Raw genomic sequence first — 12,550 nt, 5'->3', positions numbered from 1 at the left:
CGAGAATCTGTGGCAAAATCTGAAAACTGCTGTTCACAAACACTGTCCATCTAATCTGACTGAGCTGGAGCTGTTTTGCAAAGAAGAATGGGCAAGGATTTCAGTCTCTAGATATGCAAACCTGGTAGAGACATACCCTAAAAGACTGGCAGCTATAATTGCAGCAAAAGGTGGTTCTACAAAGTATTGACTCAGGGGGCTGAATAATTACGCTCACCCCACTTTGCAGTTATTTTTTTTTAAATGTTTGGTATTATGTATGATTTTCGTTCCACTTCTCACGTTTACACCACTTTGTTTTAGTCTTTTATGTGGAATTCCAATAAAATTGATTCATGTTTGTGGCAGTAATATGACAAAATGTGGAAAACTTCAAGGGGGCCGAATACTTTTGCAACCCACTGTATTTATTAGTCTTATTATGTGTTATTGTAAAAATGACAAAGAATTTTGTTATATAGTAACATTTACTGCAAGTGAGAGTTCTGACTTCTGAATGAAACTGTTCTTTAAAGATGGGAACTACAGGAGATGTTCTGGTTTATCCAGACTTATTAAAGCCTTGCCATGCTGTTCACATGCAAAATGATCCTTTCCAACACAATAGCCAGCAGTGGACATAAAGAATCCGAGAGGCCTGGGGAAGGTGACTGTGTGTTCATCCTTTGTGTGAAGCCAAAACTTGTTATCACAGGCGTGTCCTCTCATCCTCTGCGGCTGACCTCTCCTACTTCTTCCAGCACACTGGAGACCTCACTGAGTAAAATACTGCATTTCAACGTATGTTTTCCTAATATAGCCAGTTTCCTAATTACACTAACAATTCATATTGCTAGATTTACCCTTCTGGTGGAATTTATGGCCCTCTATATATCATGTTCCAATTCTCAGAAAGCTGCAGTGCAGTACTAGTGGCAGTTCCAAAAGTGTTATGTTTCCTTTTCTGAATTGGTTAATGTAGAATTCCATGTAAAAATGCTGGTTACAGAAGCCTTTATGTAATTTGTTATTAATAATTAGCTTTCCATCTCAGGCTTTAGCCAGTTACGAATTTGGAGAACTTACAGTAAGCTCAGGCTGTATATACAGTAGGTATATCCAATTTCGGTTCCTGGATCCAAAATCCTATAGACACAACTGGATCAGATCCAACCAATACCCAAAAAAATGAAACCTTTCAAGCATCATTTTAAAATATGCTTTTTAAAATATATATCTTTAAAAATCATTTCTTTTCTGTGTTTCATGGCTGAAAAAGGGATCAAATCCAGAAATCCAGAAATACCGCACTTTATTTCTGTTTTTTTTATTATCTTTTTAGGGAATATTGTTCCATTGCTACAAAAATATTTTTAATGGAATGGGGGGGGGGGGGGGAGGAGGGGTTTAAATATTTTGGAAAACTGACCATGTTTGCAACCACAGCATTAGTATTCACCAGATTTGCCAATCCAAATGCTTCTCTATACAGTTTCGTGTAGAAAGGAATTCCTCTTGCACTGCAGTAGCTGCTACCCATGAGTAGGTCTAGACCCACAGTTGCACCAAGTCATGTACACTGTTGGGCACGGGCAGTGGAGAGGCAGGCATGAGGAGACCCACGGAATTTTGTATGCATATTTAAGTTTTTTTTCTGTAGAATCACCTTCCACTGTTTCTTTCCAGGCTTCAACTACTCCCTAATACACAGTGAGCATTATGGGCAGGAGCTCGCCCCAACAGTCACACTCTGATATCCGTCTCTCGCTCTCTCTCGCTCTCTCTCTCTCTCTCTCTCTCTCTCTCCAAATCCAAATCCTCCAAATCCAAATCCCAAAAAGCTTTATTGGCAGGACCAAATACATTTAGCATTGCCAAAGCAAAACAAAACATTAACATGGGGGGAGGGGGGGGGGTTGTGGGAATATGGGAAGGATATAGGTATACAGTCCATAGGAGTGTGGAGGATGTAATGGATGGTATGGGGGATGAGTTATATAGTCCATAGGGGAGGGGGGTATAGGCATACAGTCCATAGGGGAGGGGAGTATGGGGTTATGCAGTCCGTGCGGTATCATGTTCCTCTCAGTTGGTGGCAGGCAGTGGTATATCGGGCTGCTATTTGCATAGTTTTTTTCCTCTTCCCCCAGTAGGATATAGAGATTCCTCTCCTCATCTGCGGAGGTGAAATCTGGGATGTGGGCGGAGAGTCTCTGGAAGTGGGCGGTCCTCAACGGTGTATACTTGCTGCAGTGTAGCAGGAAGTGGGCCTCATGCTCCAGGACCCCCTGGTCACATTGCCTCTCTCCTCCCGGGGCTTCCATGTATGTCTGTGTCGCCCTGTCTCTATCTCCAGGTTGTGGGCGCTCAGGCGGTACAGGCTCAAGGCCTGTCTGTCTTTGTGGTGGTGTAGCCTCTCCAGATACGGGGCCATTATGTACTCCCTCTGTAGTGATTGGTAGACAGTGAGTTTCTGGGATTCCTTTATGTCACTTCTCCATTCCTCTAGGTATCGGTCCTTGCAGCTTTCTATTGTTTCTTTTATTTGGGCTTTTGTCTGCCTGTGTTGGTGGTCTTGGCTGGGCTGGCTATTGGATAGTCAGCCATAGTGGGAATCTGCCTAGCTCTGTCCGGCAAGCTGAGTTCGAAGTGCTGTGATGGACTTGGAGAAGATACTTGCAGAACTCTAGATGGAAGATTTCTGTTAGGCTGGAGTCCCATTTTGATTGGTCAGGGTAGGTGACCGGGCCCCATACCTCACTGCTATAGAGCAGGATTGGGGTGATGATGCTGTTGAATATCTTTACCCAGACTCTCACCGGTGGTTTTAGGTGGTAAAGTTGCCTTCTGATGTCATAAAATGTTCTGCAGGCTTTTTTCTTCAGGGCCTCTACTGCTGGTTTAAAGCTCCCTGTTTCCATTTCCAGCCCCAGGAAGATGTAACTGTTTGTGGTCACCAGTGGGTAGCCATTTAATATAAATGAGGAGGTGAGCGTTTTTAGATTTCTCTCTAATTTTTCCAAAATTATGCACATTTTTAAGCAAATGTATGCAGCTTGAAAATGGACCAATCAATTTAAGCCCATGTTTAACCACTTGAGGACTGCAGAGTTAAACCCTCCTAAAGACCAGGACATTTTTCACCTAATTGACCACTGCAGCTTTAAGGCATAGCTGCAGGGTCGCACAACTCAGCACACAAGAGATTTCCCCCCCCCCTTTTCTCCCCACCAACAGAGATCTCTGTTGGTGGGGTCAGATCGCTCGCCGTGTTTATTTTTTTTATTAAATATTTATTGTTTTATCTTATTAATAAAAACGTGTTGTTGTTATTTTTCACCCTGCTCCCTTCCCCCTGCCAGCCAATCAGCGTGATCACTTCCCAGCCGATCACTTCCCAGCCGATGGAGGGGGCAGCCGTGTCACACGGCTGTCCCCAGTACAGTGCTGCTGCAGATCGGAGTGCTGTACACAGTAAATAGACGGCAACACCGCTGTCTAACAGTCTCCTGCCGCTCGGAGGCTGAAGGAGGGGCCGAGCTCTGCCCCTCAAGCAGGAGATGCGCGCAGAGCCTGCGTGCAATCTCCTGCAGTAGCCGGCCCCAGGACCTGACGGCAATTGGCGTTAGGTGGTCCTGGGGCTGCCGCCACGTTCACGCCCATTGGTGTGATGCGGTCGTTAGGTAGTTAAATTGATTTGTTCATTTTCAAGCTGCATATATTTGCATAAAAATTTGAATTTGCATCAACTCTGAAGAATTTGCATAGCTGTAATCATCCCTACTCTCCAGACACACCGTATTTTACCCCCCTGTGAGATATGTCTGATGGAGAAAGAGGGGAGGCTGCTGCCTAATTATGTTGTTTCAGTGGATATTCTGCCTAAGGCCAGATTCACACTATGTGCACTGCGTTTTTGTTTGTCGGAAATAACTACTGCAAACTAACAGACATGCAGAAAGGATCCATGTTTTTCTGTAAGCCATTTCACACATAAGCATTTGTACAGTTTTTACTACATTTTTGGAGAGAACACAGGAGTCCATTGCATTCATATGATGAATGGAATGGAATACCTCTAGAGTCTGCACCCTGTAACAAACCTGGAAGGGTACAGCGTATCCATACAATATGGATATGATAATACTCTGGGTGGGTCCTTGCAAACCAATCCTAACTAAGTTGTATGTTGCCTAATTATCTTGATGAGGACATACAGCACAATTATGTTGTTGTAATGCTGGGGGGTCATACTTTCTGACCACTCAGCGAAACAAGGCTAAGTAGCTGGATAATGGAAGAGGCTCCACAGATGGACACAGGAGTAATAAATAAGGGAGCAAGATTGCCCAGAGAAACTGCAGCTCTGGGCCGCCTATCAGGCTAGATGCTATGGGATACAATACACAACAGATGTAGTCGGTAACAGGCTTGGGTCATAAACGTTAATTCAGATGTCAGTCGTATTGGAAGGATTAGGCAGATTCGTAGTCGAGAGGCAGGCAAAGGTCGGTACACAATACAATATTACAATAATACAATACTGACTGACTAGAGTACATATATATTGGGCTGATGCACAATATATGAAATGTAGCTCTCAAATAACTCACTAGCTAAAGCACAAGTAATGACAATTAACAAGACAGACAACAGACAGACAGACGGAATGCTCAGCCAATCTAGTCGCTGTTTCAGCAACGGCAACATTCACACTGAGATAGACAAGACTAATAGGTAGGAGTGAACTAATGGCAACCGCTGCTATAGTTCGTCCTCAAGAACAAGGCTAGAAGGAATACTACCAGTCACCAACGTGGTGCTGGCAGAATCTAACTATCAGGATTAGAAGGACTTCACTGACCCCCGCAGGTCAGCAAACGTCCAGCAGACATGGCAATACAGAGCAAGGCATTATACATTTACAATAACAACTTTCACAGCATAGACTCAACTACAACTTAGAGAGCTGAATGTTATGTCGGGCGGGGTCTGAAATGGGAGGCAGACTGTTATGCTGGCATCAGCCAATGGATGCAAGTATGCAAATTTCCACATAGCTGAATGGTAATCATCCAATTCTGAGCTGGCTTGATTACCATTTGCTAGCTGGCTGTGAATGCAAAGGAGTCCCAGAACTGCAGAGCGATTGCAAATGACAATAAGACTTATTGCGAATGCACAACCGAATGCAAGCAGATAAGCCATAACTGTCAATTTGCAGCTCCACTCCAATGGACAGAATACGCTACAGGAGGGATCCTTACAGTTGTTGATGGTGGGGAGTCGATCTACTTGTTTGGTCAGGCACCTCTTTGCCTTTTATCTATCCTGGATCAGCCTTTATACCTACAGACATCACCTTACAATCGCCATATCTAGTTTATAAGTTGGATGAGGACACAGTCTCATGTTGTCTGCTAGCTACCTGCTGAGACCACCCAACCAGATGGATAATAGATGAGCAGGTTGGAATTCCTTTTTTAACCTCTAATATTTCTCTCTGATAGTTGTCAAATATATTTGCCTGCATCTCCCCTATGTCTTCTGCATTTCACAAACAGGAATGCTCAACAATGTCTACTTAACAGGATATGTTATATTAGCATGTCAGTCTGCTATGATGACTCGAGCACTGCAGTGCACGGTGTGAGAAAAAAAAGAAAACCTTTATCTACTTCAGATGCAGAATACCTCCGAGCTGGTCGCAGATGGTGCCAATGCATGTTAAGGATTTATTTTTGCTATACAGTAAAGGACTCATATAGGAATATGGGACTTACCGGTAGTTGATATTTTGAGGAAGAATCTGTATTTCAAGCATAATTGTCTGCAAGATTGCAAAGAGTGGAGATTTGAACATCCTGGTATTTTAGAAAATCGTAGCTAGTTGGAAACTGAAATAAGCCCAACGTAATTTTTAATAACATAAAAATATAAAATAGCTTTTATAGCACTGTCAAATGTTTTAAACTACAGCTAAAGGCTAATGATAAACAACAGGACTAGTGCTGACTAGTGCAATACTCCATGTCTTATGGACTAAAGCTGCTTTTTTTCCACAGTGCAGTGTTGGAGGGCCTCATCTCCTTCCAGACACCCAAGTCTCATCCTAGAACACTGACTACAGCTGCTTTGCTGTTTCTGGCTGTTCAGAGCTCCCCATAAATTTACACTACGTGGGGCACAAAAATCAACTAGACTCTGGCAACAGAAAACAGCAGAGAAGCTCCAGTCAGAACATCAATATGAGAGGCAAACACCTAGAAGAAGAGGAGGCCACATACCACTACACACATTATGGAAAAGGGCAGATTTGGTCAGTAAGACATGTATTTGTCTGCAGTTTCCCTCCTGCCTGTTTTTTTTTTTTTTAGCTTTAAGGGCCTTTTCCCTACTCTGCGTTTTGCAATGTGATTCCGATTGCAAACGGATCATGGTGGAAAAGAACCCTCAGTTGGGCTTTATACCAAGATTTGAACTTTATTCCAATCAGTAGCTGATACCCCTTTTTCCACAAGAAATCTTTACCTTTTCTGGAATAGATGAGCAGAGGGGTCTGTATGGCTAATATTGTAATGAAACCCCTCCCAAGTGATGTCATTACTTTGGTCCTGACAGTTTGCTGTCTGTGAACCTCATTGCATTATGGGAAATAACGGCTTTTCCCAACTGCCAAGCAAGCAGTTTCTCCCTCTGTGCATAGAACTCTCACTAACAAACATCCTGTACAGATCACCTGGCAGGACTAAAGATGTCACCTCCAGTGATAAATTTCAGAATGTAAATCAGATCACTCCACAAACTCTGACTAAATAATCTATAAACAAATATTGTAAAAAATAAGCAATTTTATTCATTATGTTACATTAACTACAATTCCTCTTTAACAGAAGTGGAAAAACAAATATGTATTTACAATAACTATCCAGACTCCAGATTTCAACTTTTTACAGTGAGCCATAAATTTGGTATTCAAAGGAGGGATGTAATGATCCGCTCAGCTGGCTGCACAGGCAGACAGCTGTTTGACCATTCCTTATGTCTGAAAGATGCAGGTCTCTGGAAACGAGACCTGGCTTCATCTTGCAACTTTCAGAGTTGCTTTGCTGAGGGATTTGCATACATGCAAATTGCTCAGCTGTCTCGTTTGAGGGCTGGCAGTATAAAAGCCTGCTGCTGACCAGAAGGCTTCGCTGGTCATAACGGTTTGTAAACACACTCCTGGAGTGTCAGCCTTCTCTGTTGTATTGTTAGCTAACTTAGAGTAATTCTGGGGGCTGTATTAGACACCCCTCTAGTTCAGTCAAGTTGTATATTTGTATTGCCTGTTCTATCTGTCTGTTGGGTGCTAACCAGAGCAGCGGTTGCTACTGGTAGCTCCTTCTGTTTCTATACTTGGATCACACTCACTCTGGCGGAAAGAGCAGTGGATCTTGCTAAGCTCTGTTGCTTTACTTGGATTGCACTTGCTCTAGCGAAAATAGCAGTGGATCTTGCTAAGCTCTGTTGTTTTACTTGGATCGCACTTGCTCTGGCGGAAAGAGCAGTGGATCCTGCTAGCTCTGTTGCTTTACTTGGATCGCACTTGCTCTGGCGGAAAGAGCAGTGGATCCTGCTAACTCTGTTTCTCTATTTAGATCGCACTCACTCTGGCGGAAGAGCGGGGGATCGTATCTCTCACTTATTCCTGTTTTCGTTTATCTGTCTTGTCTGATACGAACGCTTGCTGGAGGCTCGGTGAGGTAACCGTTAAGCAAGCGCTCGCGTCCTCTGTTTCGTGTTTGTCTGTCGGTGGATAGTTAGACGTGCTTGTCTCTGTTGTGCTTAACATGCGGAGATCGCGCTGTAAACGCATTCGCTGTTGCGAATGAGTGCGGTGTTCGCATTTAGTTAGTGTTTGTTATTTTTCTTATCTTCTCATTGTATGATTTGCTGTGCCTTTGCTACTCTCGTGCCCTGTCTTGCTTTAGCCTTGTGTCACCTCTGGCAATCGCCTCTCTCGCGATTGCGTTCCTACTTCGTATCTGCTGTTGTGTGTGCACCGTCGCGGGTTGGCGACTAGATTGGTGCACACTCATACATTCTGTCCCTGTGCTCATTCTCATTCGCAATCGCTTCCCTTGCGATTGCGTTCTCACTTGGTTTCCTCTGTTGTGTGTCCACCATCGCAGGTTGGCGACTAGATTGGTGGACATACATACAATCCTCCTCTGTGCTTATTCAGTCTTGTGTCGCTGTTAGCAATCACCATCCCTTGCGATTGCCTTCTCACCTGATTTTCATGGTTGTGTGTTCATCGTCGCAGGGTGGCGACTAGATTGGTGGACACGCATACACTCTGTCACTTTACTCTCTCTCTTTAAGGGCTATCTTGCCCTGCGTTCTTCCCTTCGTACAATTCCTGTCTGGCGTCTGTGGCAGGCAAGAGGATCTGTTCCTCTGCACTCCACAGCTCCATCTGCCGACAGGAATCTCCCTCTACAGGTGCGTTGCACCTTTTGCTGGGTTCTCTCAAATTATACGCTTGTGGAGGATTTCCGCAGTGTCAGCGCGCTGACCACGGAGAGAATTCCACAATCGTTACAAGGGATTTACAAATCCATACAATGGTGTGGCTTGAGCAGTAAGTATTTAAATCATACTCACCCAGGTGAAGTATGGTAAACTCATGCTGCCGTATTATCTGGGTTTTCTGTGGCTGTAGAACGTCCCACCACTGTACTTCCTCTTTCCAACTTACTGTCTATCCAATTATTGATCTACTTCAGACTCCCATAAAATTAAATTGTAGAGGAAATTAACTGGCAGGAAACCATATATTAGGAGCATGTTCAGTAGCCACTGAAGACCAGTATTCTATGATTTCAAAAGTGTCGATTCAATGATTGCCCTCTCTCGGGTGACATACCCGTATTCAGTGTTCTACAGCTTTTTGCAGATTCTTCTGTGCAATAGGTTGGTAATTTAACTACAAATCTGTAAAGGGTTAATTTATATACAGTTAGAAGCATCATGAAACATTATTTCACAGGAATGATTGTTCTTAGCCAAGTGTTACTGATATGTCCAATATAATACAGTGCAAACCTATCAAATGATCTTATCCAATTATGAACAAAAGGCCTCAGACTGTTAGGCCATTTCTTTGTTGAACGTCTTCCACTCCATATGAATTATATTTACTGAGACTTATCTCGAATTCCAGAGCATTTCTTGTTTAATAAAATTAGTTTGCTGTAAGACAAATGTCTTACCTCACCCCTAAATTCCTTCCAAAATATAATATTGTGATTTATGAACATATATCATTAGATGTACAAACTTCCTTGCTAAAAAGGGACTCAGGGCCTCCAAATCTAGGAGACTAATGATGAAAATATTGTTGTATCGGTGACCCTGGAGAGTCTAGACATAACCCCAGTCCTCCTATGTCTTCTAATCTGGTCACACAGTACCGGCACACAGATCCGTTATATCTTTGAGTATACGTCCAGACACAATCTATGCTCTGCTTAAGGCTTTCAATATTTCTCTAATGATGTGAAACCACAGGTTCACCCCAAGCATAATAACTCAGAACAAATTTCATTAGACTAGCAAGAACCCATGATTAATAAATCATTTTACATTTTGCTGTATGTGAAGCAATCTGACTGAGATATGAAAACCAACTTGTACTGTCAGATCATCATTGATTTTCCAAGTTCCAGACCTACTTTACTTTGAAACTCCATCGCAAATTATAATGGGAGCCTCAAGACCCTCTTTTCCATCCCCCCACAGATGGTTCAACTAACCCCCCCAAAAAATACACAATGTGGCTGCTAGAAAACACAGCAAGTACCATGGCCTCCGACTGCAGCAGTCTTTTAAGGCAGGTACCCACCTCGCGATTCTACTTTCAAGCAAAGAACAATCGTTTCCACAATCTCATGACATGGGTACAGGTGAGCGATTAAGTGAACGACGCTTTGCAACGCGCATCAACAACCATCGGGGTGGATCGGATCTTTAAGATCCCCGATGACTCCCACGCAAACTCACTTGAACTCTTCTTCGCGCCCATTGTGTGCTGCCGCGTGTCGTCACTTGTTCCAGTGGGCAGGAAGATGGATTGCGTTGCTGTATGGTTCCCCAATCCATCGTTAGGTGAGTATTTAGCTTTACATATCGTATGCCTCACTTCCACTAGGGGCCAGCAGTCTAGGTGCGAAGTGGCATTCCAAACTATATACATCTCCAAGATACACATGCATTGTGGGGGTGGCACTATGTTTCTCTATGGTGAATGCATGCATTGTCCGCAAAAATGCAACAGGCTGCATTTTCTTTTTTCCAGACAGCAACATATTTGATTACACGCATTAGGTGGGAGCAGCCCAATGATTTTCAGTGAATGTTACAAACCACCTCGCTAAATATTTATATGCTACTTTGAAAAGACTTCTAATAAGGTTTTGAATTACTGTATGCATCCTTTCCACCATGTATCAATATTCAGGTCTAGTGATTGGCTGAACCCCACACTGGTGGTACAGTTGGCTGGATCTATCCCAGACAGTACATTCAATATTGTAACTGTCACAGCTGTATTTTGTAGCAATAACTTCAGTTGTTTTTTGTTTCTTTTTCTTTTTTCTTTTCTTTTTTTTCTCAATTCAGATTATCTTTAAATGATGCACACATAGTTCCTTGAGGTGGCATTTTTCCCTACCGTGACAGTGGTGGGCTGAGAAAGTTCCAGAAGTACCTCATTGGCTCTTCTGTGTCCTCTTCACTCATTGCATGTGCACTCCGAATGTTTTAGGGGTGGGGTATAATACAGCACACTATAATAAGGAGTACTGTATAAAGAAGTACTTTGGGGTCAGAATAATAAGGAGCACACTAATAAAAATCAATAGATTAGGAAGGCAGTATAACGATCGGCACCATGTAATAAAGAGTACTGCTATAGGGGAGCACTATAATTGTGGGGTCTATAGCAAGAAACACTAACATGCAGTAGTATAATAGGATACACTGTAAGGAAGAAAAATGGAATGCGGTCTAAACAACAATACTGTTACAATGAACAACCACACACTTTAAAAGACCATGCATCCTGCAAAATAAATTCCCACTCTTAGCCGCTAATGCGGGGTTCCTTGAAATCTAAAGATTATTTGAAGGGTTCCTCTGAGGGTAAAAGGTTGAGAAAGGCTGGGCTGGATTTTTGGAACAGACCTCTAAATATTGCTGCAAAACCTGGCTGTAGAAAGTTAGTCCCATGAAATTAACTAAGGTCTGTTTGTGGTTCAGACACCACAGGACTGGTTTTTACCAGAATACTATCAGCATACTAAGTGAAAGTAAATAGGTTAAAAATACCCCCAGAATAATATAGGACACATTTTCAATGTTTAGGACTCTGTAATGATGAACCTTGACAGGTCAGAGTCAAGTCTAAAACCTTATTTTGGCCTCCCGTGTTAAAAGATCTCTCTGGTAATAGTCTTCCAAGGGACTATAATCACAGCTCTATTCTGTTAAGGCTCTTCTTGATTCACAAAACATCCCTGGCTATCAATCTAAAATGAAAGCTAAGTAATTGATTAATTAGAAAACTGTAGTTAGTCTGAATCCTCAGAGGGAGTTTTAAATGGACAACACATGGTAACAGTATTTGTCTAGTGAGTTATTGACCCAACATCAGGAGCTGAAACCCCTTGGGATCCTTACCTCCAAGTTATCCACCATGAACGATTACTTGTCCATTCTGGGTTCCTCTGTCTGTACCCTACAGCTGTCTAGTAAGAGAAATTGCATGGCCTGCATAGATGGTCAAGACCTGAAATTATGTATCTGGTCTCTTGCCTTCAATTACCTCCTCAACTGTTACACGGGATATTTGTGTAACCTCTTTCTGTGGCTTCATAGGTGTCCAGTAGCATCTCCTTCTGTCCAGTGTTATCCTCTGCTGACCTTGTAAGTTCATGGTAAGGACTCCAGATGTCTAGTCCTGTAGGATGTTTGTGTGCCTGCTGTCCGGAGAACTTATTTGTATTTGTTAATTAATTTATTGATTGCATATTCATCAAGGTAATTGTTTAAAAATTGTTTTATGGGCAGCACGGTGGCGTAGTGGTTAGCTCTCTCGCCTTGCAGCGCTGGGTCCCTGGTTCGAATCCCAGCCAGGACACTATCTGCAAAGAGTTTGTATGTTCTCTCCGTGTCTGCGTGGGTTTCCTCCGGGCACTCCGGTTTCCTCCCACATTCCAAAAACATACGGATAAGTTAATTGGCTCCCCCTAAAAAAAAATTGGCCCTAGACTACAGTACTTACACTACATAATATATAGACATATGGCAATGGTAGGGATTAGATTGTGAGCTCCTTTGAGGGACAGTTAGTGGCAAGATGTATATATACACTGTACAGCGCTGCGTAATATGTCGGCGCTATATAAATACTAAATAATAATAATAATAATAATAAAAAAGAAAAAAAAACGTTTTTTGATCTTTAAACAAAATGTGATGGTCCATATGCAATTCACTTTTTCTCCTAAGTTTTCTCCAAGGTGAT

Source organism: Hyperolius riggenbachi, chromosome 7, assembly GCF_040937935.1.
Source record: "Hyperolius riggenbachi isolate aHypRig1 chromosome 7, aHypRig1.pri, whole genome shotgun sequence".
NCBI lineage: Eukaryota > Metazoa > Chordata > Amphibia > Anura > Hyperoliidae > Hyperolius > Hyperolius riggenbachi.
Note: the sequence above shows the minus strand (reverse complement) of the source record.